The sequence below is a fragment of the Pseudophryne corroboree genome, chromosome 3, assembly GCF_028390025.1.
Source record: "Pseudophryne corroboree isolate aPseCor3 chromosome 3, aPseCor3.hap2, whole genome shotgun sequence".
Classification (NCBI taxonomy): domain Eukaryota; kingdom Metazoa; phylum Chordata; class Amphibia; order Anura; family Myobatrachidae; genus Pseudophryne; species Pseudophryne corroboree.
In genome coordinates, this window is record NC_086446.1 from 151,188,043 (window position 1) to 151,214,667 (window position 26,625).

Genomic DNA, 26,625 nt, shown 5'->3' on the forward strand with positions numbered 1-26,625 from the left:
TATGGAGTGAGAGATGGTATACATTTTAAAATACACCGGGATAAGTTGTACAGGCCATGGAGCAATGCACAGGGACATTCATCATTTACGTATATAAATAATTGTAAACCGTAAATGAAAGAATTACCGGTCAAATACTGTATGACGAAACTGTGTCAATGAGCTGGAACAGTATGGCCTGTGAAGAAGTTTTCGAAGGCAGAAACAGAGAGCAAATTATCAGGAGATTTCTGAAAGGTCGGAGAAGATCCACACAGCAAGTCTGCTTACGAGGAAACAGCTTTGCAAAGTGGGTAGCGGGGCGGTGACTGAGACGCTCTTTTATTCACATTCACACAAAAGGAATTCTTACCGCTGTGATTGGTGCCAATATAGGCGCATTCATCCTTACACCAATCACAGAGCATACTGTACTTTTGAATGTGAATAAAAGAGCGTCTCAGTCACCGCCCGCTACCCACTTTGCAAATCTGTTTCCTCGTAGGCAGACTTGCTGTCTGGATCTTCTCCGACCTTTCAGAAATCTCCTGATAATTTGCTCTCTGTTTCTGCCTTCGAAAACTTCTTCACAGGCCATACTGTTCCAGCTCATTGACACAGTTTCGTCATACAGTATTTGACCGGTAATTCTTTCATTTACGGTTTACAATTATTTATATACGTAAATGATGAATGTCCCTGTGCATTGCTCCCTGGCCTGTACAACTTATCCCGGTGTATTTTAAAATGTATACCATCTCTCACTCCATATTTGAGCGCTGCCACGTGCTGGGAGTTCACGGTCGGCGGCCATTTTGTCAGGTTGCTAAGCGATCCAGCTCGGTATACCGTAATGTGCATAGACCTCGCTTATCCCGGTGTAATTGAGCTAGGGGATTGTGACGCTCCTTCAGCATTGCCCCCTGGAGTGTGAAATGTATGCCATACTGTATCTCACTACATATCCGAGCGCTGCCACGTGCTGGGAGTTCACGGTCGGCGGCCATGTTGTCAGGTAGCTAAGCGATCCAGCTCGGTATACCGTAATGTGCATAGACCTCGCTTATCCCAGTGTAATTGAGCTAGGGGATTGTGACGCTCCTTCAGCATTGCCCCCTGGAGTGTGAAATGTATGCCATACTGTATCTCACTACATATCCGAGCGCTGCCACGTGCTGGGAGTTCACGGTCGGCGGCCATGTTGTCAGGTTGCTAAGCGATCCAGCTCGGTATACCGTAATGTGCATAGACCTCGCTTATCCCGGTGTAATTAAGCTAGGGGGATTGTGACGCTCCTTCAGCATTGCCCCCTGAACTGTGAAATGTATGTCATACTGTATCTCACTACATATCCGAGCGCTGCCACGTGCTGGGAGTTCACGGTCGGCGGCCATGTTGTCAGGTTGCTAAGCGATCCAGCTCGGTATACCGTAATGTGCATAGACCTCGCTTATCCCAATGTAATTGAGCTAGGGGATTGTGACGCTCCTTCAGCATTGCCCCCTGGAGTGTGAAATGTATGCCATACTGTATCTCACTACATATCCGAGCGCTGCCACGTGCTGGGAGTTCACGGTCGGCGGCCATGTTGTCAGGTTGCTAAGCGATCCAGCTCGGTATAACGTAATGTACATAGACCTCGCTTATCCCGGTGTACTATGTGCAGTAGTACTGAATGATTGCTATCACTTGTGGTGAAACACCTATCTTATCAAATACAGTAACTACTGTACAGTATAGTTGTTCGCACAGGTGATGGTAATCATACTGTATATTTAAACTGAAGTCCGTAACAGAGCATTCTGTCCCTCCTGCAGAGGTTCATGTTGGGAGGCACAGGGAAAAAAGTATAATACTGTACAGTATTTGCACTTTACTGTTGTGCACTTTATTTGAAAATGTACAGTTGTTTGCTATTTTTAGCATGCTGTGCTTTACATGTTTTCTTATTGTGGTTTTTATATTTTTAGACAAAAGACAAAGAATGCAGACTACCAGATTTTACGGGAGTGCCAAAACCCACGCATCAGTGGCACCGAAACTTGCTGCAGTAGTCCCACAAAAGAAGAAGAAAACTGCCAAGGCGGCTCAGAAAGAAAATGTGGTGAAACCACGAAAAAATGCCAAGGCAAAGAATAATAAGTTGGAGCTGATATGTGGTGTGGCAAATGATGTAATTGTTCCATCTCCTGCAGATCACAGTGTTCAGCCAATGAATCTGGAAATACCGGTGCTAGAGGACGTGACAAACACGCTGCATCAGGAAGCTTCTTTTTTGGACCATGTAGCCACCCCTGGACAAGAAGACATGACACATTCACCACGAAGAAGGTTGCATTTCACAGATGTGAACACCAAAGTGCAGGACTGCCAGTGTACCTGTCCTGTTTTACTAAAGGAGCTACTCAGTAAGGTGACCAATATGGAGTCAGAAGTTGGTGGACAGGTCAATCAGCTGCAGACCGATGTGGCTGGCCTTAAAGAAGGCATAAAGGAACAGATGGTAGAAGCCATGAAGAAAGTCATTGAACAAACGAGGGAAGAATGGCAAGTTGGAGTTTGCCGCACCATAATTGCAACACACCACCAAGCGGTTCAAGTCAGCGGCCTGGACGACCGAGGCCTGGAGGACCGCAGAGGAGGCCTGGAGGACCGCAGAGGAGGCCTGGAGGACCGCAGCGGACTGGACGAAGTCAGCGGCATGGACGACCACAGAGGAGGCCTGGACGACCGCAGAGGAAGCCTGGACGACCGCAGAGGAGGCCTGGACGACCGCAGAGGAGACCTGGACGACCGCAGAGGAGACCTGGACGACCGTAGAGGAGGCCTGGGGGACCGCAGCAGCGGACTGGACGAAGTCAGCGACTTGGACGACCGCAGAGGAGGCCTGGAGGACCGCAGAAGAGACCTGGAGGACCGCAGAAGAGACCTGGAGGACCGCAGAAGAGACCTGGAGGACCGCAGAGGAGGCCTGGAGGACCGCAGAGGAGGCCTGGACGACCGCAGAGGAGGCCTGGACGACCACAGAGGCCTGGAGGACCGCAGAGGAAACCTGGAGGACCGCAGAGGAGCCCTGGAGGACCGCAGAGGCCTGGACCACAGCAGCGGACTGGACGAAGTCAGCGACTTGGACGACCGCAGAGGAGGCCTGGAGGACCGCAGAAGAGACCTGGAGGACCGCAGAAGAGACCTGGAGGACCGCAGAGGAGGCCTGGACGACTGCAGAGGAGGCCTGGACGACCGCAGAGGAGGCCTGGACAACCACAGAGGCCTGGAGGACCGCAGAGGAGCCCTGGAGGACCGCAGAGGAGCCCTGGAGGACCGCAGAGGCCTGGACCACAGCAGCGGACTGGACGAAGTCAGCGACTTGGACGACCGCAGAGGAGGCCTGGAGGACCGCAGAAGAGACCTGGAGGACCGCAGAAGAGACCTGGAGGACCGCAGAGGAGGCCTGGACGACCACAGAGGCCTGGAGGACCGCAGAGGAGCCCTGGAGGACCGCAGAGGAGCCCTGGAGGACCGCAGAGGCCTGGACCACAGCAGCGGACTGGACGAAGTCAGCGACTTGGACGACCGCAGAGGAGGCCTGGAGGACCGCAGAGGAAACCTGGAGGACCGCAGAGGAGGCCTGGAGGACCGCAGAGGAAGCCTGGAGGACCGCAGAGGAGGCCTGGAGGACCGCAGAGGAGGCCTGGAGGACCGCAGAGGAAACCTGGAGGACCGCAGAGGAGCCCTGGAGGACCGCAGAGGCCTGGACCACAGCAGCGGACTGGACGAAGTCAGCGACTTGGACGACCGCAGAGGAGGCCTGGAGGACCGCAGAAGAGACCTGGAGGACCGCAGAGGAAACCTGGAGGACCGCAGAGGAAACCTGGAGGACCGCAGAGGAGGCCTGGAGGACTGCAGAGGAGGCCTGGAGGACCGCAGAGGAGGCCTGGAGGACCGCAGAGGAGGCCTGGAGGACCGCAGAGGAGGCCTGGAGGACCGCAGAGGAGGCCTGGACGACCGCAGAGGAGGCCTGGAGTACCGCAGAGGGCTGGACGACCGCAGAGGCCTGGATTCAAGTGTGCTGTTGCCAGGAACACCAATGATGACCAGCACACCTGCTCACAGGCCACTTCTCAATACATTCGGAGGCTCTCTGAACAATATTGCCCTGGCTGTCATCTCAACTTCCCTGGACGACCATCTGTACAGAGCTTCAAATGGACATATTCAGAAATATGCATATTCTCTGTTCCAGCTCCATGTACGGTACGACAAATACTTGACGTGGGCCAATCGTGTGAACTTTGATGGTTCCAAGGGCAAACTTCCGCTGCCCAAAAATCTGGTACATGACATCATGGCTAGGTGTGAACGCCGCGTGAGGATTGGTGATCCAGAAAAGAGGAAGATAAGGGATACCATAAACGCTGTGCTGAGAACGAAGAGGAAAATGACTTGGAAGCTCGACTATGATGAAACCAGATCATTACCTACCTCCTAGCTTCAGCACATCAGCTTCACACAGCTGAAGCTAAAAAATTGTGTCAATGTACCTGTATGACCTGTACATTTTCTGGGGCTGCATGCACTGTGCTGAATCCACTTGGAGCAGCTCGGTTACTCAAAGGGGAGTGCATAAACTTGGCTCACCACATTCCTGGTAATGTAAGGGCCTGGTACAAGTTGCCCCTTTTATTCCTGTTGATTTTTTGGGCGCTGCTGTATCTATCCAGTAGCAGCCGAGTCCATTGTGCTGTGTCCATCTGGGGCCTTGGGCTGCGTTTCCATCCAGGGGCTGCTGTTGTCAGTCCTCTATTCTGGTGTCCGTATGCGACAGTGTTAAAAAGCAAAAGACAAAAACGAAAAATAATTCAAAAAAGCAAAACCTAAAAATAAAGTACAAAAACCATCACCCCGCACCACCACCACAAAAAAATAAATTATAAAAATGTTAAAGTTGATATTGTTACTGTATTTGTGCTGTTACCTTTTGATTAAAGTACCGTACAGTATGTGTGATGTTGGCTTTCTTATTACAATACAGTACAGTATGTGTGATGTTACATGTTCCAAATGATTTTGTCCGTAAATAAAGTGTTTCTTAAAATAAACATGACGTGGTTTCCAATGTTTGTATTCCCAACTTCCTGTACTGTATAAATTAGTACTACTGTATGATGGGAATTCAATTAAGAGTGGTATACTGTATGTAAAACAACTTGGTTAGGCATCTTGCATTTCATATTTTAATAAAAACCACAGGAAACTTCTATTTTTAAAAGTTTATTGAAGAAAAAAAAGGTGTTTTTTTTAAATAAAGTTTGAAAGTTAATTAAAACAAAAAAGTAGTTTGTTCTTCGTTACATTCTTTTCTTGTGTATATAGATATCTGTGGAAAAAAAAAAAAAAGTATTAAAGTAAAGACACTCATGTTCATTTGTTTTCCAAGAAAATTTGTGGAACCACACAGCCCAGCAATAAGTCATGCTGGGCTGTATGGTTCCACAAAAGGCATGCGGTCCAAAGTGAAATAGTGGTGTCAGTGGTCAGCACTTTGACACGCTAACATTTGTGGAACCACACAGCCCAGCAATAAGTCATGCTGGGCTGTGTGGTTCCACAAAAGGCATGCGGTCCAAAGTGAAATAGTGGTGTCAGTGGTCAGCACTTTGACACACTAACATTTGTGGAACCACACAGCAATGGCTGACACACATAAAATGCCTGACACACACAAAATGCCTGACACACACAAAATGCCTGACACACACATGCTGGAGGGAAAACACATGTTTGCCAAACAGTCGACAGCACATGTCGGCCAGATGGCCGACCAAACTTGCTCCAAATCACCCCAAACTGGCCAGAAAGCACGCCAGCACACTCAGGAGGTACACCACAGCTAAATTACGAGAGAATTTCATTACAAACAGCCAGATCTTGCAGATTATCTGCCAGATAATTGTATGGTGTACAGTATGCCTATCTTATACAGTAGAAAAAGATACTATACAATGGAGTACAATAACAAACATTTATTAAAAAAAAAAAAATTTTTTTTAAATGATCTTAATAACAAATTAAAAAAGTGGTCCACTAAGAGGTGGACCACCACCCGCAGGAGCAGAATGGCACGCTGCAACTGTTCTGTGGGAAAAAAAGGACAGTATTACAAAACAAATACTGAATACTTTACAGTGTAGTAATGGCAATACAGTACTTTACTCTATATTAGACAATCTTGTTATTTACAATGTACAGTACTGTATTGTCAGTACAGTAAATCAAACACTACTGTATGCTGTCGAGGTAATTTAAACATTGCTTTAGTTTACCTCTTGTATAAGTGGGCTGCTGCCTGCCCGCTTCTGGGCCAGCCCACCTATCTTGCCCCTGTCTGGGGCCCCCATAAATCATTGGCACTATATTGGAGAAAAAAAAACATTTAGTCACATTCAAATACTATACAATTATTACTGTATACTGTAGGTACAGTATTATACTGTATTGCTGGTATTCAAAATATAAAGTACTGTACAAGAGATTAGCTTCAATAGGTCATAAACAAATTGTCAAAGGAATAAAACACCACAGTACAAATACTGTAGACATTTACTGTATGTATTAGCAGTCATGACATTTCATGACCGCTTCAGAAAAAAGAGGGTTACAGTACTGTAGGTGGTGTTGTAGGGAGTACTATCAATAATAGTGGACTGTACTCAGAGCCAGCCATAAATAATATGATTCCCTAGTCAAGTTTTTGGATGCTGCCCCCTTGCACAGACGCTATTTCCGCCTCTGATCCTGTACCTCTTTCCCAGCACCATCACCCCTCAACCATAGCAGTCCTCATTTTGGTGCTCCTCCAACCTACTGTATGTTTAAAATAGCAACAGTGTGCACATTCGGTGTGCATCCCAAAACGGTGCATGTTCTTGCTGGGAAGGGGCATGGCCACACAGTAATTCCCCAATCTGAAATGACGCCACACAGTACTGCAACTTTATTCACAACATATCATGCAATAGTGTCTCTTATTCTCGTTATGCTTGCTTCGCTCGCCATGCGGTGGGCACGGTGCCTCGCTACGCTCTGCACACTATTACTGTATATCAGTAGTCAGGAAAGGCAGCATGCATTTGTGGAGTGAAGAGGGTGAAAAAAGAGAGAAAGTACAGTATGTACTGTAAGGTTATGTCAGAGGGTGTGAAGATGATCAGCTCAGTGTTATACATGTTACAGTAAGTTAGAATACAGTACAGTGCATTATGTATTTATATTTTATTACCAGGTGTCTCCTCCACTGGTTGGCGACGGACTGTAAAAAGATAAAATACAGTTAGTCATATCAGTTTGACTTAAAATAATGTTGGAGAAAAAAAATACTGTAATTACAGTACCAACTATTGCTACTGTACAGTATATTTACCAAAAATGTATTCTGGCTCGTCGTCTGTGGGTAAAAGAGAAGAATATTATAAGATACAGTATACAGTAAAAAGTATAGTAATAGTACACTAGTGTCCAGGCCCAGTGTCAGGTGGGTAAAAAAAGGTATGCTTGTGACAGGCATGGTGATTCCAAGGGACCCCACCGAGACCATCAGAAAATTTGTGAGTGACCCGTATGCCGGTGATTATGACTAGAATAAGGTAGCAACTCTTTTTTCTTTTGAATTATGTATACTGTACAGTACTGTATGTGCATATTGTACAGTACACTTAAAATATTTAGCAGTTACTGTAGTGGTAATTTTTGGGATGACAGTATTAGCATACTGTAAGCATCCAACTGAGGCCCCCAAACAGATGCCGCCACTAGGTACAGTACGTGCCTCTCGTGCCTAATGGGAAATTCATCACTGACAGTATCTAGAGAGATGAATGGAGAGACAGTGACAAGGGGTGAGAGAGAGAGAGAGAGAGAGAGAGAAATTGAGTAAGATGGGTGTTTTTTTTAGAACAGGATGTTGTCCATACAGTAGCAACCAATCAAATATTACCTACTGTACTGTATTATCGTCTGTAAGTGTAACTAGATACTGTAAATGTTAATGTGGGATGTGATCGGTTGCTACTGTATGGGCAATATCACCAGTTCAAACAAAAACAATTTTCATCCGATTTCTACGCATTTGCCAGAAAAATCTGATGAAAAGTGCTACTCTGATGGCATCAGATCAATGTCAGTAATAATTCTTACCACTAAATGCAGCAGCATCATCATCATCATCATCCTCCTCCTCCTCCGTGGCCTGTTCCAGTGTAGGGCCTGTGAAAAAAAACATTAATGTGAAAAAAAAAGGTTCATTCCAGGAAATACACATACCCTCCAACATGACCCGCCCCACTAGGTACAAAATGCTCTGGTTCTGGACTTCCCTCTTAATTTATTATTGCCATCACCTGTGAAGAAACAGCTTTCTTATCATATAACTAGTTCAACACAGGTGATGGAAATCATAAATTAAGAGGGAAGTCTAGAAACAGAGCAGTGCGGCGGGTCATGTTGGAGGGTCTGCATACAGAAACATAGAATTTGATGACAAATACTGTAAGAACCACTTTGCCCATCTAATCTGCCTCTTTTTTTTAACCTTTTTTTTACATCAAACCTTATTTGATCCTTATTTCTTTGTAAGGGTATCCTTATGTATGTCTCTTCCATGCATGTTTAAATACTGTAGCTCTACTGTTTTAGGCTCTATCACCTCTGATGGGAGGCTATTCCACTTGTCCACTGCACTTTCTGTGAAGTAATTTTTCTTAAAATTCCCCCTGAACCTCGCCCCCCTCCAGTCTCCGTGCACATCCTCGTGTCCTATTGCTTGCAGTGTCTTCATTAGGAGAATGTTTCCCTCCTGGACTTTATTAAAACTAGAGATGTGCACCGGAAATTTTTCGGGTTTTGTGTTTTGCTTTTGGATTCGGACTTGTTTTGGATCCTGGTGCTTTTTTTCAAAAACCTCTCAAAAACAGCTTAAATCGCAGAATTTGGGGGTATTTTTGATCCTACTGTATAGTGTTATTAACCTCAATAACCATAATTTCCACTCATTTCCAGTCTAACCTGAACACCTCACAATATTATTTGTAGTCCTAAAATTTTCACCGAGGTCACTGGATGACTAAGCTAAGCGACCCAAGTGGCCGGCACAAACACCTGGCCCATTTAGGAGTGGCAGTGCAGTGGCAGACAGGATGTCACTTATAACAATTTTCCCCAAACATCACATGATGCAAAGATAAATAAATAAAAAAAGAGGTGCAAGATGGAATTGTGATTGGGCCCTCCCAACCACCCTTATGTTATATAAACAGGGTCTGCCACACGACTGTGGCTGAAATGACTGGTTGGTTTGGGCCCCCACCAAAAAAAGAAGCAATCAATCTCTCCTTGCTCAAACTGGCTCTACAGAGGCAAGATGTACCGGACTGGACTTACTTAATGGGTGCAGTGAGGTGATGGACATAGAGTCCTGGTCCTCCTCCTCCGCCACCGCCTGTGACAGTGTAGGGCCTGTGAAAGCAAAAATTCCATGAAATATACTTTTGTATTCTGTGTTGAATACAGTAAAGCAAAAATTCAGTCAGGAATTGGAGGAGGAGAGTAGATTTCGCACACAGAGACGAGAATGTCGAGGCCAGAATCAGGGGGTAGTGGAGGAGGGTTAGGATACCGTACCTCACCCTGTTGTGATTGCTGCAATCAGGATGCCACTGTCGGTCACCTGACCGCTAGAATCCTGACTGCTGGTCACGCAAACCCAACCCATTGGTTTAACACAATGTACAGTACAGTACAATACTGCAGTTTACTTACCAAGTTGGGGAGAGGGTTTTTTATCTTCATCCTCACTGTCAATAATTACTGAGTTGAAAATAAAAAAATATTATAAACAAAATACAGTAGAGTACAGTTACTACAAAATTGCACAGTAGTACAGTGCTACAGGAGGCAGAGATATATTCATAATACAGTAGGAGCAGAATGACTGTCCAGTGGTAGGGGACATACAGTACTGTATTTAAAAGACCTGCTGTCTGGATCCCGACATTCAGAATGCAGAGTGTGGATTCAGAGTATGATTGGAGGGTTAGGCTAGTGGAGGGTGGGTAGGATGCACAATTTTGGGCACCATAATACAAAATGGATATTGTGGAACTACAAAAGGTTTAGAGGCGGGCGACCAAAGTGATGAAGTGGATTGAGAAGATGGAATACAAGGAAAGGCAGGCTAGGCATGTTTACATTGGAAAAGAGGAGATTAAGAGGGGACATGATTAACCTTTACAAATATACTGTATACAGTAAGGGGACAATACACAGGAACTGTTTTTGATAAGATGGACACAGAGGACACGTGCACAGTAACTCTTGTTGAAGTAGAGGCGATTTCGCACAGAGGCGAAAAGGGGTCTTCACAGTGAGGGAAATACTGTACAGTACATGTTTGGAATTCCCTGCCTGAAAAGTAATAAAAGTGGACTTGGTCAATACTTTTAAGAATGGGCTTGAGAAAATCCTACTGTACTTACTATAATCTGGCTCCTCTTCCTCCCCCGACTCAATGTAAATGAGCTCCTCCTCCGCCTCTGTATCAATTACGAGGCGGTCTGTGTGTAAAAGATGACAAGTATTGTAAAATACAAAAATTACAGTAATACTGTAGGAAACTAGTGTGTCTGTAACAAAAAGTAATTATTACCACTTCCGGAGCTCTCGGATGGTGTCGGCGGTGGTGGTGGTGGTGTTGGTACTGTGGGAAAAAAAATAACAGTACTGTAAGTGAAGCTGTCAATTGGAAATATGTACTGTACAGTATCCAGGACACATGTACAGTAGTGTAACGATGACAGTCACACCAGAATTCTCGTTACACAATACCTGGCAGCGCAGCAGGTGGTGGTGGTGGTGTTGGTACTGTGGGAAAAAAAATAACAGTACTGTAAGTGAAGCTGTCAATTGGAAACATGTACTGTACAGTATCCAGGACACATGTACAGTAGTGTAACAACGATGACAGTAGCACCATAATTCTCGTTACACAATACCTGGCAGCGCAGCAGGTGGTGGTGGTGGTGGTGGTGGTGGTGGTGGTACTGTGGGAAAAAAAATAACAGTACTGTAAGTGAAGCTGTCAATTGGAAACATGTACTGTACAGTATCCAGGACACATGTACAGTAGTGTAACGATGACAGTCACACCAGAATTCTCGTTACACAATACCTGGCAGCGCAGCAGGTGGTGGTGGTGGTGTTGGTACTGTGGGGAAAAAAATAACAGTACTGTAAGTGAAGCTGTCAATTGGAAACATGTACTGTACAGTATCCAGGACACAAGTACAGTAGTGTAACGATGACAGTAGCACCAGAATTCTCGTTACACAATACCTGGCAGCGCAGCAGGTGGTGGTGGTGGTGGTGTTGGTACTGTGGGAAAAAAATAACAGTACTGTAAGTGAAGCTGTCAATTGGAAACATGTACTGTACAGTATCCAGGACACATGTACAGTAGTGTAACAACGATGACAGTAGCACCAGAATTCTCGTTACACAATACCTGGCAGCGCAGCAGGTGGTGGTGGTGGTGGTGTTGTTGGTACTGTGGGAAAAAAAATAACAGTACTGTAAGTGAAGCTGTCAATTGGAAACATGTACTGTACAGTATCCAGGACACATGTACAGTAGTGTAACGATGACAGTCACACCAGAATTCTCGTTACACAATACCTGGCAGCGCAGCAGGTGGTGGTGGTGGTGGTGTTGGTACTGTGGGAAAAAAAATAACAGTACTGTAAGTGAAGCTGTCAATTGGAAACATGTACTGTACATTATCCAGGACACATGTACAGTAGTGTAACAACGATGACAGTAGCACCAGAATTCTCGTTACACAATACCTGGCAGCGCAGCAGGTGGTGGTGGTGGTGGTGTTGGTACTGTGGGAAAAAAAATAACAGTACTGTAAGTGAAGCTGTCAATTGGAAACATGTACTGTACAGTATCCAGGACACATGTACAGTAGTGTAACGATGACAGTCACACCAGAATTCTCGTTACACAATACCTGGCAGCGCAGCAGGTGGTGGTGGTGGTGGTGGTGGTGTTGGTACTGTGGGAAAAAAAATAACAGTACTGTAAGTGAAGCTGTCAATTGGAAACATGTACTGTACAGTATCCAGGACACATGTACAGTAGTGTAACGATGACAGTCACACCAGAATTCTCGTTACACAATACCTGGCAGCGCAGCAGGTGGTGGTGGTGGTGGTGGTGGTGTTGGTACTGTGGGAAAAAAAATAACAGTACTGTAAGTGAAGCTGTCAATTGGAAACATGTACTGTACAGTATCCAGGACACATGTACAGTAGTGTAACAACGATGACAGTAGCACCAGAATTCTCGTTACACAATACCTGGCAGCGCAGCAGGTGGTGGTGGTGGTGGTGGTGGTGGTGGTACTGTGGGAAAAAAAATAACAGTACTGTAAGTGAAGCTGTCAATTTGAAACATGTACTGTACAGTATCCAGGACCAAAAAGGGGTCCGGCCAATAAACAATCTGCATCAGAGAAGCAAGATACAGTATGCTTAAAGTATACAGTACTATATACTAGATCGCCAACAAACGTAAATTAACAAACAACTATCACTGGAATTTACCATTCTCATCCCGTAGCGAAGCACGGGTATTCAGCTATCTACAATGTTATTTATACTTTGTGTTTAATATTTACATTTAGTTTTGTAAACAGACATTCTTAACATTAACGGGTTGCAGCGAGTTATCTGTGATGGTCAGGACAGGGGGTTGGGACTATAGAAATCACTATGTACTGTACACTACTGTATTTGACAATACTTACCAGCTTGGCGGCGCCTGTCCCGCCTCCTGTGACGTCGTGCTACCAGCCCTGTAAAAATATATATATACACAGTATAATGGCAGCATACTGTACAGCCAATGAAATTCAACATTGACAGCATCTTTATGACATCACAATAAATGGAATTGTTCATTCTAGTACCCTGCACCTAATCACTCAGGAGGGCATAGTGTACTGTACTGTCTTCAAAACTTAAGGGGCACATTTCTAAATGTGACATACAGTACACTTACAGTATCGCTACAGTACAGTAGGTCCAGGGTATTAGACAGAACACTACCTTTATAGACATTGTAACACACATAAGCATTGCCCTTATAAACATTATGACACACATCAGCATGCAGCCCTCCCACCCTTAACCATCTCAGTACTGTTCATTACATTACAAATTGATTTCATGACAGATGATGCAGTACTCACCTGAATTCATCTTATTCACGTCATGTCACAGTAGTGCAGTTTATTCACGTCACAGTACTGTCCTTGATTCACGTTGTGTCACACAGTAGAGCACCGTATTCACGTCACAGTACTGTCCTTGATTCACGTTGTGTCACACAGTAGAGCACCGTATTCACGTCACAGTACTGTCCTTGATTCACGTTGTGTCACACAGTAGAGCACCTTATTCACGTTACTGTACTGTACGTCACAGTAGTGCAGTAGTATATCCACATTACGTCACAAAGTAGAGATCTGCCACAGTCATGAACCTTATAACACATTATGCAAGAGTAATGCACGTCAGAACACATTAGGCCACTGTAACATCCCTTAGAATAATTTCTGCCAAAGTAACATCCCTTAGAACACTGTACTATCTGAAACACAAATTTCTGCACACTGCACGACACACTGCAATTAAACCACACAATGCACTGCACGACTGCATAGTGTATGCACTGCGTGATATGACAAACTGCACATTACACTGCACATTTCCCTGCAAAATATGATACAATGTACACTACACAAAAAACTGCAATTACCACATGTGTATACAGTACACTGCACGACAGTGCTGGCCCAAGCCAGATACAGATACAGCCGCAGTCACGCAAAATATAGGCATGCCGCATATCATTTTAATCAGCAGAAGCTGCTGGTGCCCCTAAGCATAGCAAATGCCCTAGGCATTTGCCTACTGTAGTTTGCCTATGCCTAAGGCCGGCTCTGCTGCACGATGTGATTCACTATGCATTACACTCACTGCACAATACCATATACTGAATGTACACTGCATGACACGCTGCAATTACGCAGCACGATACACTGTGATACATTGCATATACTGTACACTGCATGATACTGTACACTGCACAATCGTAGACCACGTGGATTGTAAAGAACTACTGTATATACACAAGTTTAAAAAAATAACAATTGTTTTTGTAAAACGCATGTCGATCTTTTTCCATGTCAACTTAACGACCATGTCAACCTACAGTAACTGGTGTCAACCAATTTCAAAAGCTGCACCATCTAGGTCGACGCAAAAAAACAAATTGACCTTTTGACCCGGGTTAATGTTTGGTCCTTGTTTAACCATTTGTTTACCACAAATACTGTACAGTGCTGTATAGACCGGATACCTGCTGCTACAGCAGCCCCTGCTATAATGTACTGTACCTGTAACTACAGTAACTTAAAGTACAGTAATCTACAGTAATGTACTGTACTTACAATCCCTTATGGCCTGCAGGCGTCGTGGGGTCCTCCTCACGAGGTCACTCCATCTCCTCTGGAGAGACCTCACCGTTCTCCTCCGGTTGTAGGTCCGGAGGATAGCCCTACTTGCCCTCCTATATGCTCTCACCTTCTCCTCGTTGCTGGCGAGAGTTCTGTCCCGCCAGCGAACGAGGAGACGCAGCTCACCCAGAGCATAGGGACGGTCCCGTACAGCAGCCATGACCGTCCTTATGCTCAATGAGCGTCTCAGACGTCGTGCGCCTCAGACGTCGTGCGTCTCAGACGTCGTGCGTTCCAGGCATTCAACGTACAGTACTGTAGTTACTGTACTTTGTGACAGTTTCCCTTAGTTTTAAATATGCCCTTTCTTTGACCACAGTATTTTCCACTGTCTTGCCCTACGCCCTTCCCTCCTGGGAGCCTTCACAGGTCTTATGCTATACACAAATACCGAAGATGCACAGTCCGTCAGAATACACTCATTTCATTCCCGCTGTTTAGGTGCATTTAGCGTAAAGAATCGCTCCTGCAGATGTACTTTGATTTATGTGAAACCTGTGTGCATCCTTCCATTGGATGTACTGTATTGGAGAGAAAAAAAAAATGTTAAAGTGAATGTCACGGGAACACATTAAAAATAAGGTTGGCACTTCCTTCCCATTGGTGTTGGTTTACAGTATGCCGTAGTGTACTCGGACGCTCATGTAATTGCATTTCAAAGGCACAGTATTTTCCATCGTCTCCCCCCTACCCCCATCGCCCTTCCCCCCTGGGGGCCTGCACAGGGAGGAAATTCAGGTCCTGTGCAATGCACAAACGCTGAAGATCTACAGTACTGTTTTGCTTAGTTGGTAGCGTCAGAATACACTCATTTCATTCACGCTGTTTGGGTGCATTTAGCGTAAAGAATCGCTCCTGCAGATGTACTTTGATTTATGTGAAACCTGTGTGCATCCTTCCATTGGATGTACTGTATTGGAGAGAAAACAAGAAAATGTTAAAGTGAATGTCACGGGAACACATTAAAAATAAGGTTGGCACTTCCTTCCCATTGGTGTTGGTTTACAGTATGCCGTAGTGTACTCGGATGCTCATGTAATTGCATTTCAAAGGCACAGTATTTTCCATCGTCTCCCCCCTACCCCCATCGCCCTTCCCCCCTGGGGGCCTGCACAGGGAGGAAATTCAGGTCCTGTGCAATACACAAACGCTGAAGATCTACAGTACTGTTTTGCTTAGTTGGTAGCGTCAGAATACACTCATTTCATTCACGCTGTTTGGGTGCATTTAGCGTAAAGAATCGCTCCTGCAGATGTACTTTGATTTATGTGAAACCTGTGTGCATCCTTCCATTGACTGTCTTACAATGTAAATAAAATAATACAGTGCATTATTACAGAAAAAAAAAAAAAAAAGAAAGAAAGAAAGCACATCATGTCTCGAACCCTGGACCCCCAGCGAGGGAGGTGGGAGCCTTCACCCCTAGCCCACGACGCCTCATGAGAGATTTCCAATTTCATGTGTGAAAGTACTGCAAACAGCGCCCGGCCCCCGCCCCATTGCTGTTGGTTTATGCCTTAGAGGACTCGGACGCTCGCATTTGTAAAGCACGGTGTTTTCCTCCGCCTCCTGCTAGCCTGTTGCCCTTCCCCCATGGGAGCCTGCACAGATCATGCAGTAGACAGGGAGGGAATGCAGGTCATGTGCAATACACAAACGCCCACTGTAGTACTGTTTTGCTCACTTACAGTACCGTACTGTAGGTTGCATTTAGCGTAAAGAATCGCTCCTGCAGATGTACTTTGATTTATGTGAAACCTGTGTGCATCCTTCCATTGGATGTACTGTATTGGAGAGAAAAAAAAAATGTTAAAGTGAATGTCACGGGAACACATTAAAAATAAGGTTGGCACTTCCTTCCCATTGGTGTTGGTTTACAGTATGCCGTAGTGTACTCGGACGCTCATGTAATTGCATTTCAAAGGCACAGTATTTTCCATCGTCTCCCCCCTACCCCCATCGCCCTTCCCCCCTGGGGGCCTGCACAGGGAGGAAATTCAGGTCCTGTGCAATACACAAACGCTGAAGATCTACAGTACTGTTTTGCTTAGTTGGTAGCGTCAGAATACACTCATTTCATTCACGCTGTTTGGGTGCATTTAGCGTAAAGAATCGCTCCTGCAGATGTACTTTGATTTATGTGAAACCTGTGTGCATCCTTCCATTGACTGTCTTACAATGTAAATAAAATAATACAGTGCATTATTACAGAAAAAAAAAAAAAAAAAGAAAGAAAGCACATCATGTCTCGAACCCTGGACCCCCAGCGAGGGAGGTGGGAGCCTTCACCCCTAGCCCACGACGCCTCATGAGAAATTTCCAATTTCATGTGTGAAAGTACTGCAAACAGCGCCCGGCCCCCGCCCCATTGCTGTTGGTTTATGCCTTAGAGGACTCGGACGCTCGCATTTGTAAAGCACGGTGTTTTCCTCCGCCTCCTGCTAGCCTGTTGCCCTTCCCCCATGGGAGCCTGCACAGATCATGCAGTAGACAGGGAGGGAATGCAGGTCATGTGCAATACACAAACGCCCACTGTAGTACTGTTTTGCTCACTTACAGTACCGTACTGTAGGTTGCATTTAGCGTAAAGAATCGCTCCTGCAGATGTACTTTGATTTATGTGAAACCTGTGTGCATCCTTCCATTGGATGTACTGTATTGGAGAGAAAAAAAAAATGTTAAAGTGAATGTCACGGGAACACATTAAAAATAAGGTTGGCACTTCCTTCCCATTGGTGTTGGTTTACAGTATGCCGTAGTGTACTCGGACGCTCATGTAATTGCATTTCAAAGGCACAGTATTTTCCATCGTCTCCCCCCTACCCCCATCGCCCTTCCCCCCTGGGGGCCTGCACAGGGAGGAAATTCAGGTCCTGTGCAATACACAAACGCTGAAGATCTACAGTACTGTTTTGCTTAGTTGGTAGCGTCAGAATACACTCATTTCATTCACGCTGTTTGGGTGCATTTAGCGTAAAGAATCGCTCCTGCAGATGTACTTTGATTTATGTGAAACCTGTGTGCATCCTTCCATTGACTGTCTTACAATGTAAATAAAATAATACAGTGCATTATTACAGAAAAAAAAAAAAAAAAAAAAGAAAGAAAGCACATCATGTCTCGAACCCTGGACCCCCAGCGAGGGAGGTGGGAGCCTTCATCCCTAGCCCACGACGCCTCATGAGAGATTTCCAATTTCATGTGTGAAAGTACTGCAAACAGCGCCCGGCCCCCGCCCCATTGCTGTTGGTTTATGCCTTAGAGGACTCGGACGCTCGCATTTGTAAAGCACGGTGTTTTCCTCCGCCTTCTGCTAGTCCTCCATTCCCATTATGCATTAGCGAACTCAGACGCTCATATATTTTAAAAGCACGGTGTTTATACATTGTACTGTACATTCTTCCTTTTACACAATTACTGTAGTTGCGTCTCCATACACATACAGTACTGTACAGTACTCCATACTTTTTCCACCGCCTCCCGTTACGCCTACAGTATTGCCAGAGCTGTAGATCAATCCGCCGCTATACTGTACGATCGAAAGTACTGGATTAGTGGAGCATTAGCCACACAGTGGTGGAGATGTGTAATGCATGATGAGTATCTAGATCGTCTCAACGCGCCTGCCTGTGATTAAACTCAGCTATCGCCTTAGCGTGGCTAAACGCCCGTCTCGGCGGAGAAACAGTCAAGATAAAGGTGGCTACATCTGTAGGGCTCTACAAGAAAATAGATGTATATTCAAAACTGTGTGACATGAATATCTTTTTAATTGAAAATTTACTAATTGCACTGCTGCATAGCTTTCCCTAATTAAGAAACATATTTCTTTGCTCCATGGATGTATTATTAATAAATGTTATTGTCAGCAGAAAAAAAGCTATGAGATCTTAAAGTTAGTGTCACAAGCAAACAAATTTTCTAAGTATAAAGTATTACTGCCATATTTAACTACAATGTGGTGCATCCAGTCATCATGTAGGATACATGTCATGTTAAATAGTTTTTAGACTAATACATTTCATATTAGTTTGATATATAGTATAACATTTTAAATATAATCTCTTAAAATGTTTTAAGACTAATACATTTCATATTAGTTTGATACCTAATATAAGATTTAAAATGTATTTTTTTCTGCGCTAGCTGGGATTTGAACCCAGGTCGCAAGAATGGGAATCTTGCATGATACCCCTACACTACTAACGCTGCTGCTTTGTAATGCTCCATAAGAAAATAGATGTATATTCAAAACTATGTGACATGAATATCTTTTTAATTGAAAATTTACTAATTGCACTGCGGCATAGCTTTCCCTAATTAAGAAAAATATTTCTTTGATCCATGGATGTATTTATTTGTCAAAAAAGTTGTGCTAATGAATTTGTTATGCAGATTCAGTTTATTATTAAATGTTATTGTCAGCAGAAAAAAGCTATGAGATCTTAAAGTTAGTGTCACAAGTAAACAAATGTTCTAAGTATAAAGAAAGTATTACTGCCATATTAAACTACAATGTGGTGCATCCAGTCATCTTGTAGGTCACATAAGTTATATGTCATGTTAAATAGTTTTTAGACTAATACATTTCATATTAGTTTGATAGATAGTATAACATTTTAAATATAATCTCTTAAAATGTTTTAAGACTAATACATTTCATATTAGTTTGATACCTAATATAAGATTTAAAATGTATTTTTTTCTGTGCTAGCCGGGATTTGAAACCAGGTCACAAGAACTGGAATCTTGCATGATACCCCTTCACTACTAACGCTGCTGGTTTGTAATGCTTCACAAGAAAATAGATGTATATTCAAAACTATGTGACATGAATATCTTTTTAATTGAAAATTTACTAATTGCACTGCTGCATAGCTTTCCCTAATTAAGAAAAATATTTCTTTGCTCCATGGATGTATTCATTTGTTAAATAAGTTGTGCTAATGAATTTGTTATGCAGATTCAGTTAATATTAGTTTGAAAGATAGTATAACATTTTAAATATAATCTCTTTAAATGTTTTAAGACTAATACATTTCATATTAGTTTGATACCTAATATAAGATTTAAAATGTGTTTTTTCTGCACTAGCCGGTACTCGAACAAAGGTCACAAGAATGAGAATCTTGCATGATACCCCTACACTAGTAGCGCTGCTGGCTTATAGGGCTCCACAAGAAAATAGATGTATATTCAAAACTATGTGACATGAATATCTTTTTAATTGAAAATTTACTAATTGCACTGCTGCATAGCTTTCCCTAATTAAGAAAAATATTTCTTTGCTCCATGGATGTATTATTAATAAATTTTATTGTCAGCAGAAAAAAAGCTATGAGATCTTAAAGTTAGTGTCACAAGCAAACAAATGTTCTAAGTATAAAGAAATATTACTGCCATATTTAACTACAATGTGGTGCATCCAGTCATCTTGTAGGTCATGTAGGTTATATGTCATGTTAAATTGTTTTTAGACTAATACATTTCTTATTAGTTCGATAGATAGTATAACATTTTAAATATAATCTCTTAAAATGTTTTAAGACTAATACATTTCATATTAGTTTGATACCTAATATAAGATTTAAAATGTGTTTTTTCTGCACTAGCCGGTACTCGAACACAGGTCGCAAGAATGAGACTCTTGCATGATACCCCTACACTAGTAGCGCTGCTGACATATAGGGCTCTACAAGAAAATAGATGTATATTCAAAACTGTGTGACATGAATATCTTTTTAATTGAAAATTTACTAATTGCACTGCTGCATAGCTTTCCCTAATTAAGAAAAATATTTCTTTGCTCCATGGATGTATTATTAATAAATGTTATTGTCAGCAGAAAAAAAGCTATGAGATCTTAAAGTTAGTGTCACAAGCAAACAAATTTTCTAAGTATAAAGTATTACTGCCATATTTAACTACAATGTGGTGCATCCAGTCATCATGTAGGATACATGTCATGTTAAATAGTTTTTAGACTAATACATTTCATATTAGTTTGATAGATAGTATAACATTTTAAATATAATCTCTTAAAATGTTTTAAGACTAATACATTTCATATTAGTTTGATACCTAATATAAGATTTAAAATGTATTTTTTTCTGCGCTAGCTGGGATTTGAACCCAGGTCGCAAGAATGGGAATCTTGCATGATACCCCTACACTACTAACGCTGCTGGTTTTTAATGCTCCACAAGAAAATAGATGTATATTCAAAACTACGTGACATGAATATCTTTTTAATTGAAAATTTACTAATTGCACTGCTGCATAGCTTTCCCTAATTAAGAAAAATATTTCTTTGATCCATGGATGTATTTATTTGTCAAAAAAGTTGTGCTAATGAATTTGTTATGCAGATTCAGTTTATTAATAAATGTTATTGTCAGCAGAAAAAAGCTATGAGATCTTAAAGTTAGTGTCACAAGTAAACAAATGTTCTAAGTATAAAGAAAGTATTACTGCCATATTTTACTACAATGTGGTGCATCCAGTCATCTTGTAGGTCATGTAGGTTATATGTCATGTTAAATTGTTTTTAGACTAATACATTTCTTATTAGTTTGATAGATAGAATAACATTTTAAATATAATCTCTTAAATTGTTTTAAGACTAATACATTTCATATTAGTTTGATACCTAATATAAGATTTAAAATGTGTTTTTTCTGCGCTAGCCGGTACTCGAACACAGGTCGCAAGAATGAGACTCTTGCATGATACCCCTACACTAGTAGCGCTGCTGGCTTATAGGGCTCCACAAGAAAATAGATGTATATTCAAAACTATGTGACATGAATATATTTTTAATTGAAAATTTACTAATTGCACTGCTGCATAGCTTTCCCTAATTAAGAAAAATATTTCTTTGCTCCATGGATGTATTATTAATAAATGTTATTGTCAGCAGAAAAAAAAGCTATGAGATCTTAAAGTTAGTGTCACAAGCAAACAAATTTTCTAAGTATAAAGAAAGTATTACTGCCATATTTTACTACAATGTGGTGCATCCAGTCATCTTGTAGGTCATGTAGGTTATGTCATGTTAAATTGTTTTTAGACTAATACATTTCTTATTAGTTTGATAGATAGTATAACATTTTAAATATAATCTCTTAAAATGTTTTAAGACTAATACATTTCATATTAGTTTGATACCTAATATAAGATTTAAAATGTGTTTTTTCTGCGCTAGCCGGTACTCGAACACAGGTCGCAAGAATGAGACTCTTGCATGATACCCCTACACTAGTAGCGCTGCTGGCTTATAGGGCTCCACAAGAAAATAGATGTATATTCAAAACTATGTGACATGAATATCTTTTTAATTGAAAATTTACTAATTGCACTGCTGCATAGCTTTCCCTAATTAAGAAAAATATTTCTTTGCTCCATGGATGTATTATTAATAAATTTTATTGTCAGCAGAAAAAAAGCTATGAGATCTTAAAGTTAGTGTCACAAGCAAACAAATGTTCTAAGTATAAAGAAAGTATTACTGCCATATTTAACTACAATGTGGTGCATCCAGTCATCTTTTAGGTCATGTAGGTTATATGTCATGTTAAATTGTTTTTAGACTAATACATTTCTTATTAGTTTGATAGATAGTATAACATTTTAAATATAATCTCTTAAAATGTTTTAAGACTAATACATTTCATATTAGTTTGATACCTAATATAAGATTTAAAATGTGTTTTTTCTGCGCTAGCCGGTACTCGAACACAGGTCGCAAGAATGAGACTCTTGCATGATACCCCTACACTAGTAGCGCTGCTAACATATAGGGCTCTACAAGAAAATAGATGTATAATCAAAACTGTGTGACATGAATATCTTTTTAATTGAAAATTTACTAATTGCACTGCTGCATAGCTTTCCCTAATTAAGAAAAATATTTCTTTGCTCCATGGATGTATTATTAATAAATGTTATTGTCAGCAGAAAAAAAGCTATGAGATCTTAAAGTTAGTGTCACAAGCAAACAAATGTTCTAAGTATAAAGAAAGTATTACTGCCATATTTAACTACAATGTGGTGCATCCAGTCATCTTGTAGGTCATGTAGGTTATATGTCATGTTAAATTGTTTTTAGACTAATACATTTCTTATTAGTTTGATAGATAGTATAACATTTTAAATATAATCTCTTAATATGTTTTAAGACTAATACATTTCATATTAGTTTGATACCTAATATAAGATTTAAAATGTGTTTTTTCTGCGCTAGCCGGTACTCGAACACAGGTCGCAAGAATGAGACTCTTGCATGATACCCCTACACTAGTAGCGCTGCTAACATATAGGGCTCTACAAGAAAATAGATGTATATTCAAAACTGTGTGACATGAATATCTTTTTAATTGAAAATTTACTAATTGCACTGCTGCATAGCTTTCCCTAATTAAGAAAAATATTTCTTTGCTCCATGGATGTATTATTAATAAATGTTATTGTCAGCAGAAAAAAAGCTATGAGATCTTAAAGTTAGTGTCACAAGCAAACAAATTTTCTAAGTATAAAGTATTACTGCCATATTTAACTACAATGTGGTGCATCCAGGCATCATGTAGGATACATGTCATGTTAAATAGTTTTTAGACTAATACATTTCATATTAGTTTGATAGATAGTATAACATTTTAAATATAATCTCTTAAAATGTTTTAAGACTAATACATTTAATATTAGTTTGATACCTAATATAAGATTTAAAATATATTTTTTTCTGCTCTAGCCGGGACTCGAACGCAGGTCGCAAGAATGGGAATCTTGCATGATACCCCTACACTACTAACGCTGCTGGATTATAACGCTCCACAAGAAAATAGATGTATATTCAAAACTATGTGACATGAATATCTTTTTAATTGAAAATTTACTAATTGCACTGCTGCATAGCTTTCCCTAATTAAGAAAAATATTTCTTTGCTCCATGGATGTATTATTAATAAATGTTATTGTCAGCAGAAAAAAAAGCTATGAGATTTTAAAGTTAGTGTCACAAGCAAACAAATTTTCTAAGTATAAAGTATTACTGCCATATTTAACTACAATGTGGTGCATCCAGTCATCATGTAGGATACATGTCATGTTAAATAGTTTTTAGAATAATACATTTCATATTAGTTTGATAGATAGTATAACATTTTAAATATAATCTCTTAAAATGTTTTAAGACTAATACATTTTATATTAGTTTGATACCTAATATAAGATTTAAAATGTTTTTTTTTCTGCGCTAGCCGGGATTTGAACCCAGGTCGCAAGAATGGGAATCTTGCATGATACCCCTACATTACTAACGCTGCTGGTTTGTAATGCTCTACAGGAAAATAGATGTATATTCAAAACTATGTGACATGAATATCTTTTTAATTGAAAATTTACTAATTGCACGGCTGCATAGCTTTCCCTAATTAAGAAAAATATTTCTTTGATCCATGGATGTATTTATTTGTCAAAAAAGTTGTGCTAATGAATTTGTTATGCAGATTCAGTTTATTAATAAATGTTATTGTCAGCAGAAAAAAGCTATGAGATCTTAAAGTTAGTGTCACAAGTAAACAATTGTTCTAAGTATAAAGAAAGTATTACTGTCATATTTAACTACAATGTGGTGCATCCAGTCATCTTGTAGGTCATGTAGGTTATATGTCATGTTAAATTGTTTTTAGACTAATACATTTCTTATTAGTTTGATAGATAGTATAACATTTTAAATATAATCTCTTAAAATGTTTTAAGACTAATACATTTCATATTAGTTTGATACCTAATATAAGATTTAAAATGTGTTTTTTCTGCGCTAGCCGGGACTCGAACACAGGTCGCAAGAATGAGACTCTTGCATGATACCCCTACACTAGTAGCGCTGCTGACATATAGGGCTCTACAAGAAAATAGATGTATATTCAAAACTGTGTGACATGAATATCTTTTTAATTGAAAATTTACTAATTGCACTGCTGCATAGCTTTCCCTAATTAAGAAACATATTTCTTTGCTCCATGGATGTATTATTAATAAATGTTATTGTCAGCAGAAAAAAAGCTATGAGATCTTAAAGTTAGTGTCACAAGCAAACAAATTTTCTAAGTATAAAGTATTACTGCCATATTTAACTACAATGTGGTGCATCCAGTCATCATGTAGGATACATGTCATGTTAAATAGTTTTTAGACTAATACATTTCATATTAGTTTGATAGATAGTATAACATTTTAAATATAATCTCTTAAAATGTTTTAAGACTAATACATTTCATATTAGTTTGATACCTAATATAAGATTTAAAATGTATTTTTTTCTGCGCTAGCCGGGATTTGAACCCAGGTCGCAAGAACTGGAATTTTGCATGATACCCCTACACTACTAACGCTGCTAGCTTGTAATGCTCCACAAGAAAATAGATGTATATTCAAAACTATGTGACATGAATATATTTTTAATTGAAAATTTACTAATTGCTCTGTTGCATAGCTTTCCCTAATTAAGAAAAATATTTCTTTGCTCCATGGATGTATTTATTTGTTAAATAAAGTTGTGCTAATGAATTTGTTATGCAGATTCAGTTTATTAATAAATGTTATTGTCAGCAGAAAAAAGCTATGAGATCTTAAAGTTAGTGTCACAAGTAAACACATTTTCTAAGTATAAAGAAAGTATTACTACCATATTTAACTACAATGTGGTGCATCCAGTCATCTTGTAGGTCACGTAGGTTATATGTCATGTTAAATTGTTTTTAGACTAATACATTTTATAATAGTTTGATAGATAGTATAACATTTTAAATATAATCTCTTAAAATGTTTTAAGACTAATACATTTCATATTAGTTTGATACCTAATATAAGATTTAAAATGTGTTTTTTCTGCACTAGCCGGTACTCGAACAAAGGTCACAAGAATGGTACTCTTGCATGATACCCCTACACTAGTAGCGCTGCTGGCTTATAGGGCTCCACAAGAAAATAGATGTATATTCAAAACTATGTGACATGAATATCTTTTTAATTGAAAATTTACTAATTGCACTGCTGCATAGCTTTCCCTAATTAAGAAAAATATTTCTTTGCTCCATGGATGTATTATTAATAAATGTTATTGTCAGCAGAAAAAAAAGCTATGAGAACTTAAAGTTAGTGTCACAAGCAAACAAATTTTCTAAGTATAAAGAAAGTATTACTGCCATATTTTACTACAATGTGGTGCATCCAGTCATCTTGTAGGTCATGTAGGTTATATGTCATGTTAAATTGTTTTTAGACTAATACATTTCCTATTAGTTTGATAGATAGTATAACATTTTAGAAATAATCTCTTAAAATGTTTTAAGACTAATACATTTCATATTAGTTTGATACCTAATATAAGATTTAAAATGTGTTTTTTCTGCGCTAGCCGGGACTCGAACACAGGTCGCAAGAATGAGACTCTTGCATGATACCCCTACACTAGTAGCGCTGCTGACGTATAGGGCTCTACAAGAAAATAGATGTATATTCAAAACTGTGTGACATGAATATCTTTTTAATTGAAAATTTACTAATTGCACTGCTGCATAGCTTTCCCTAATTAAGAAAAATATTTCTTTGCTCCATGGATGTACTATTAATAAATGTTATTGTCAGCAGAAAAAAAGCTATGAGATCTTAAAGTTAGTGTCACAAGCAAACAAATTTTCTAAGTATAAAGTATTACTGCCATATTTAACTACAATGTGGTGCATCCAGTCATCATGTAGGATACATGTCATGTTAAATAGTTTTTAGACTAATACATTTCATTTTAGTTTGATAGATAGTATAACATTTTAAATATAATCTCTTAAAAATGTTTTAAGACTAATACATTTCATATTAGTTTGATACCTAATATAAGATTTAAAATGTATTTTTTTCTGCGCTAGCCGGGATTTGAACCCAGGTCGCAAGAACTGGAATTTTGCATGATACCCCTACACTACTAACGCTGCTGGTTTGTAATGCTCCACAAG

The 26,625-nt window shown here is 40.4% G+C and overlaps 1 long non-coding RNA gene and 5 other non-coding genes across 6 annotated transcripts; all 6 read right to left on the reverse strand.

The window, feature by feature from the left end:
• Positions 1 to 7,399: 7,399 nt before the first annotated feature.
• Positions 7,400 to 9,543, reverse strand: LOC135057543 (uncharacterized). Its single transcript, XR_010244192.1, has 3 exons — positions 9,415 to 9,543; positions 8,173 to 8,241; positions 7,400 to 7,423 (listed from the first exon to the last, which is right to left on the reverse strand). It is a non-coding gene; the product is annotated as an uncharacterized LOC135057543 (long non-coding RNA).
• Positions 9,544 to 18,749: 9,206 nt separating this feature from the next.
• Positions 18,750 to 18,820, reverse strand: TRNAG-CCC (transfer RNA glycine (anticodon CCC)). Its single transcript has one exon. It is a non-coding gene; the product is annotated as a tRNA-Gly (tRNA).
• A 1,902-nt stretch (positions 18,821 to 20,722) lies between these two features.
• On the reverse strand, positions 20,723 to 20,793 carry TRNAG-CCC (transfer RNA glycine (anticodon CCC)). Its single transcript has one exon. It is a non-coding gene; the product is annotated as a tRNA-Gly (tRNA).
• Positions 20,794 to 23,860: 3,067 nt separating this feature from the next.
• Positions 23,861 to 23,931, reverse strand: TRNAG-CCC (transfer RNA glycine (anticodon CCC)). The gene has a single exon. It is a non-coding gene; the product is annotated as a tRNA-Gly (tRNA).
• A 1,003-nt stretch (positions 23,932 to 24,934) lies between these two features.
• On the reverse strand, positions 24,935 to 25,005 carry TRNAW-CCA (transfer RNA tryptophan (anticodon CCA)). The gene has a single exon. It is a non-coding gene; the product is annotated as a tRNA-Trp (tRNA).
• A 1,525-nt stretch (positions 25,006 to 26,530) lies between these two features.
• On the reverse strand, positions 26,531 to 26,601 carry TRNAW-CCA (transfer RNA tryptophan (anticodon CCA)). Its single transcript has one exon. It is a non-coding gene; the product is annotated as a tRNA-Trp (tRNA).
• Positions 26,602 to 26,625: the final 24 nt, after the last annotated feature.